The 6,000-nt window shown below is 43.4% G+C and overlaps 1 protein-coding gene across 5 annotated transcripts in view; it reads left to right on the top strand.

The window, feature by feature from the left end:
* Positions 1-6,000, top strand: part of POLR3B (RNA polymerase III subunit B) — a 130,693-nt gene that overhangs the window by 65,342 nt on the left and 59,351 nt on the right. The window lies entirely within an intron of this gene.

Consider the following 6,000-nt stretch of genomic DNA (forward strand, 5'->3'; position numbering starts at 1 on the left):
AATGTTCAAAGCAAGTAAGTGCATTTGGCAATACTGTTAATTCACAGTCTGTTCACATGGGTTATTGTGGAGCCCATATCTACCTGCTCTTGGTTGCCATTATCCAGAGTCAGATGAGCCTTTTTTAGAACTCCTGACCTGATACACTTGTGAACAAATTAGAATGGTTAAAGATAGTTTCTGCAAGTCTCTTAGCATCTCCAGCAGTTCTTAAAAATGTTCTTCTTCAAATGGAAGTTTAACATAATCATAAAATTCAAGCAGCTGTTTATGTATTTGCCAGTGCACAATAATGATGATACAACTACTAATTCTGTACCTTGTTTTATCCAACTGTAAAATGAGGTTTCTAATAAGAGATGTTAGCCTTTAGCTAACAGCTTAAATTTGATTTTTGAGAACTTTAGAATAACTCAAGTAGTTTAGTACTAGCTAAAATTAAATCTACTCATCAGCACATACTATACAATCTTTGGAATTGTGAGTTTTTTTCCGCTTGACATCAGTTCTTCAACTTTTTAAATAAAATTAACAGTACAAATAGAATTCCAAGACACCGTAGTCTCTTACTAACAGGACACAGTTTAAAAGCTCATCTGTATTTTGGTTTTTGAATGCTTCAAAATAGTTGAAGCTCACCATGCAAATAACTAAAAAGATTGACAGATTTGTCTTTAAATTCTTATGGCTTCTTCTGGCAGATGCCAATTTTTCATTTGTGTTCTCGGAGATAAATCTGCCAGCTATTCAGTATATATTGTAGAATTGTCCTCCTTCCACTGCCTTAATAAGACTTTTCACTGCCGCACAAGCAATTAAAAAACATCTGCTCTTAACCATTGAAAATAATTTCCCAGGAATCATGCCCAGTGCATACTATTCAAAAGATTCAACAAATTCTCTTTCCAAGACCTGATTTTTACAGTATCTCCAATCTTGCCAGAATACTTCAAGGACAGTTCCCAAGAGCAGCTTTAGCATTGCACCAGCAGCATATAAAGAAATCAGTACCACACTTACTTCAGCCATCTACATGGTGTTCAATAATACTTACTACAGACCTTGTCTTTTTTTCCTCAGAGGGAACCAGGAGAGGGAATTGAAATGCTAGTGTGTTACTGGCTCACCAGATATTTCCAAGTCCATTTCAAAGTCAATGCACCTTCAAGCTCTTGGGACTTTCTAGGCTCTTAGTGGAAGGATGCAACATAACCAAGGGTCTCAACCCTGAAAGTGTTTGCTTTTCTCATTCATCAGAGGAATGTTACTACTTTACAACTTCATCTGTATCTGTATATTGTCACTGCCACACTCCCTCCTCTTCCTTTGTCTCTTTTTTCCTTTTTCCTGGACAGTACTGACTTGACACAGTCCATGCTACTTTGGAAATCAGCCTACTGCTGCCTCCTCTTTTTAATGCCTGCCAAGAGTACCTGTATTTTCCACCTTCTGTAGTGGGAGTAGTTGAAATTATCAGAATCTGACTTCAACAATCAGTAGAACTCCTCTTCTCTATCATGGAAAGAGCCTAGAAGAAATAATTATATTTTAAGTGGCCAAAGAATAAGCTAAAGGGTAAGGAAACCAAAAGGAAGAAAGTCCCGAGTCATTTTTCCCTTCTCAGGAAGCTCTCATTTCTTACCCATTTTATTCAGTAGGTGTGGGGCCAAGGGAGTTTTCTGAATAATAGGACAGGAGTCTGATAGAAAGACATAGGAGTACTCATCCTTGCCTGATGTATTCAAGTCTTTGGCACATTGAGTGAATTCTGGCTCTGGCTTGAGATTTGAAGAGCTGAATTGTGTAACCAGAAGATAGTTTCTTCTGCCTTGATTGAAATGCTGTGTAATGGGTCTGAAAAAATTATTCAAAAAAGTTCTTGTATGTTGCCTAAATAAGTCATGTAACGAATTCCAAAAACTTCAGAAAGAATAGTTGTTAACGGTAGGTGCAGCAGTGGTGGCTCACATAAGATGATTACTGCTATTTTCTCATCCAAGGTTTTAGGGGTTGTAAGGTTATATCTCAGGAACACTTAAAGTTTAATTGATTTCCATGTTCTTCTGTAGCACAGCCACTGTTCATATAAATTTAGGAATTAAGCAGATTCAAAAAAACAATATATGCTTATTGCCAGAGGTCCCCAATACTGAAATTACCATGGCCAGGGCAGTTGCTGTGTAGCTGCACAGGTAGGTCTGTTCAAGCAGTATTTGCTGTTCAGTGAGAAAGCAGAGACTGACACTACCATCTGCAGCTTAAAGCCCAAAAAACTGCTCTTCAAATTGACTTTAGGCAACCCAGTTTCTCATCTAGGTCAAAAAATTCTTTTGTTGATGCCAGCCAAATGAGTTCCCTAGACAGGCTGCAGGATTAGACAGAGAGCAGTGCAGGCCAGGATCTCGGATGCCTCCAGACAGCCAAAGGACTTGGATGAAAAGACCTGCTTGCTTTTAAAGTCTACCATCATCCAACTAGAATGTGAACTTGTTACACCCACCAAGTGAATGCTGTTACACAGAGCTTATAGTGCAGAACAGGGGTCAGCAGCTTTTTTGGGCAGAGTGCCAAAAACACCCGTAGCCTTGACTTGTAAGATGTTGGTGTGCCAGGGGCAGACAGCGGGGGAGCTGCGAGAGGCCCAATCCTTGTTGTGGCAGTGCAGCCTGGGCCCCTTCCCCATCCACCCCAACATGCGTGTGTACCCACCGCCAGCAATGAGCTAGGCTAGGGCTCCATGGACTGTGGTCCAGCTGCTTGTAGCCTCACAGGTTTCTGCCACAGCTTCTGAGTGACCTAGACAAATTGGAGGATTGGGCCAAAAGAAATCTCATGAAGTTCAACAAGGACAAGTGCAAAGTGCTGTGCTTAGGGCGGAAGAATCCCATGCACTGCTGCAGCCTGGGGGCTGGCCGACTAGCTCTGCAGCAGCTCTGCAGAAAAGGACCTGAGGGTTACAGTGGACAATAAAATGGATATGAGTCAGCAGTGTGCCCTTGTTGCCAGGAAGGCTAATGGCATACTGGGATGGATGAGTAACAGCATTGCCAGTAGGCCTGTGCGAGTAGGCAGCTATTTGATCTAGCATCGGATCTGACCGCTTTGGATTCCAGGGATCCGATCCGGAGCTCCAGACCGGGTTCCTGCTTTGATCCAGCTGAAGTGGCTCTGAAGCTTCAGAGCCGCCTCAGAGATCCGACCATAGGGTATAATGGGGAATCAATGAAATATCTATAACTTTGTTGTTTTTGTCGGAGTTGGATGAAACCAGGGGTGGTACCCCTGGTGAGGCCATGCAGCCTGCCAAGTTTCAAGAAGATAGATTGGGTTTGGGGAGAACTGCACCCCAAATTCCTGAAAGAAAAACTCATGTCACGTATATGTGTTACACCATAGTGGGGTGAAAACTGCAGGGTGTTGGCCCCTGGTGAGGCCACAAAGCTTGCTAAGTTTCAAGAAGATTGGTGCAGGGGCTTGGGGGGAACTGTGCCTCAGGCTGCTGACAGGCAAAACTCGTGCCATGGGTGACACTGTGTGTGTTAAGGCGCAGCAGGGTGAAAGCTGCAGGGATGGTAGCCCCCACTGCGGTCACGAAGCCTGCCAGCTGTTGAGGAGATCGGTGCAGGGGGGTTCTGGGGCCCTGCACCCCTCGCTGCTGACCAAACAAAACTCATGACATGGGTGCTTGTGCAACTGACTGTCTCCGTCTTGGGGCAGTTGATTGTCTGTATTGATTCTTTCCTCTCCTTTAATCTGTGGTTTTGTAGGTGTTAATTGTTGCTAATTAACCGGTTACATTAGCTAGCAACTGTGTATTGAGCTGGTTCCTGAGTGAATCATGATTGATTTGGTAACTGGTAACACAGTAGCTTAGCAGCCAGGCCTGCAGTAGTTCAAACCCCTGCACCGTTCTCTCTGAAACTTGGCAGGCTTCATGCTGTCATTGGAGGCTACCACCCCTGCAAATTTAATCTAAATGAGACAAAAAACAACAAAGTTATAGGTATGTCATTGATGCCCCGTTACACCCTATGGCCAGATCTCCGAAGTGGCTCCGAAGCTTTTCTGATGTGCTTTGGAAGCTCCAAACTGCTTCAGAGAGCCTAATGAAGCCAGCGCTTCGATCTGGACATGCTGCTGCAGACGCCGAAGCATCTGAAGCTTCTTTCCGAAGCCTCTCGCAGCCCTAATTGCCAGCAGATCAAGGGAAGTAATTATTCTACTCCATTTGGTGCTGGTGAGACCACATCTGGAGTACTGTGTCCCATTTTCCCCACCTAAACAAAGAAAGGATGTAGATGAGTTTAAAAGCGTCCAGTGGAGGGTAACGAAAATGGTTCGGGGGCTGGGGCGCATGATTTCTGAGGAGAGGCTGAGGGAACTGGGTTTATTTAGTCTGTAGAAGAGAAGACTGAGTGGGGACTTACTAGCAGCCTTCAACCACCTGAAGTGGGTGTTAAAAGAGGACAAAGCTAGACTGTTCTCAGTGGTGGCAGGTGACAGAACAAGGAGCAATGGTTTAAGTTGGGTATTAGGAAGGACTTTCCTCACTAGGAGAGGCGTGAAGCACTGGAACAGGTTACCCAGAGAGGTGGTGGAATCTCCATCCTTGGAAGTTTTTAAAGGCCTGTCTTGACAAAGCCCTGGCTGGATTGATCTAGTTGGGGCTGGTCCCACTTTGAGCGGGTGGTTGAGCTAGATGACCTCCCTGAGGTCTCTTCCAACCCTAATTTTCTTTGATTTTATGATTTTACTTCCTTTTGAATTATTTTCTGTTCCTAGAGTCTTTTGAGAAAATATAGGTAAACCTATAGGTAGGGGCCTACCAAATTCATAGCAGAAGTGGGGTGGGGTGTGCTGTGGCTCCTTTAATCTTGCAGGTTCCCCCATGCCTCTCCCCCACCCCGCTGTTTGGCGGAGGGGCCCCACTTGCAGCCCACTCTCGATCAGCAGGGAGGTGAAAACTACAGTTTTAAATATGGTGCCATTAACCCCCCGGTTGACCCAGTTGAGAAATACTTGGCGAACATGTGATGAGCTCAGAAAATAGCGATTGTCCCTCTTGAAGAACAGTAGTAGTCACTGGTGCCAATTTGAGCCAAGTCCAACATAACCAGAACTAGGAGAAAATACACCAGCTAACTCTGACTTTAAAGTCTCTTCAAGTTATGTCCCCCTCTGAGGTCTCACCGGTGACATGCTCTCACTAGAGAAAGAAAAATTATTTTCCCTTGGAGTAAATTCTTGTCTGAGACCACATGTTTCACAGTCCTATTTACCCTAATTCTCAAGTAATACTTTAGTCAGCACAAGCTTGTTTGTAGTGTGGTGTTTCCAGATATTACAGATGTTACTATATGGTAATTCTACATGATGATAGTAAGGGACCATATTTTCAGAATAAATTGGGATGGATGGTTCTCTGAACTTTTTTTTTTTTGGAGAGTTGGAAAACACTCCTATAAGACAATTGTACTTTTTATTTAATTGCACCCTGGTGTTGCTGTCATCAGTTTCAGACTGGACACTCCTAGTAAATTAATGTTTTGAATTTAGTTTATTATGAAATACAAGTGGTTAATGTTCATCAGAGAAATGAATAGATCTGATTGATCTTTTCAGTGAAATGAAGGATTTGGGTTGGATATTTGTTCTCCTGGACTCTTCTTAGTAAACATAGCAAATTCTGTTAACAAATAGTATTACATTCTGAAATGTTTCCATAAGTTGCAGGAGGACAAGAACCCAACTACTGTGTGAAACTGTCAGCTGTGGTGCCCTTTAAGGCAGAAAATGTTAAGATGAGAAAAGAAAAATATTCCTTTTCTAGCACGATTGTCAGAGTACCAATTTGCCTTGTTTTAAGCAGACATGAGGATTGTTTATGTGAATAATGCTTTTGCTCAAGGAAAAGGGGGTCAGAATCATTTGGCCCTACAGGCCAGACCCAGCAGTGGGATGAGCACCAGTTGTGCTAATCCCCTTGGTACTGGCAGGGGG

This window comes from Alligator sinensis, unplaced genomic scaffold (assembly GCF_000455745.1).
Source record: "Alligator sinensis unplaced genomic scaffold, ASM45574v1 scaffold267_1, whole genome shotgun sequence".
In the NCBI taxonomy this organism is placed as follows: Eukaryota; Metazoa; Chordata; order Crocodylia; family Alligatoridae; genus Alligator; species Alligator sinensis.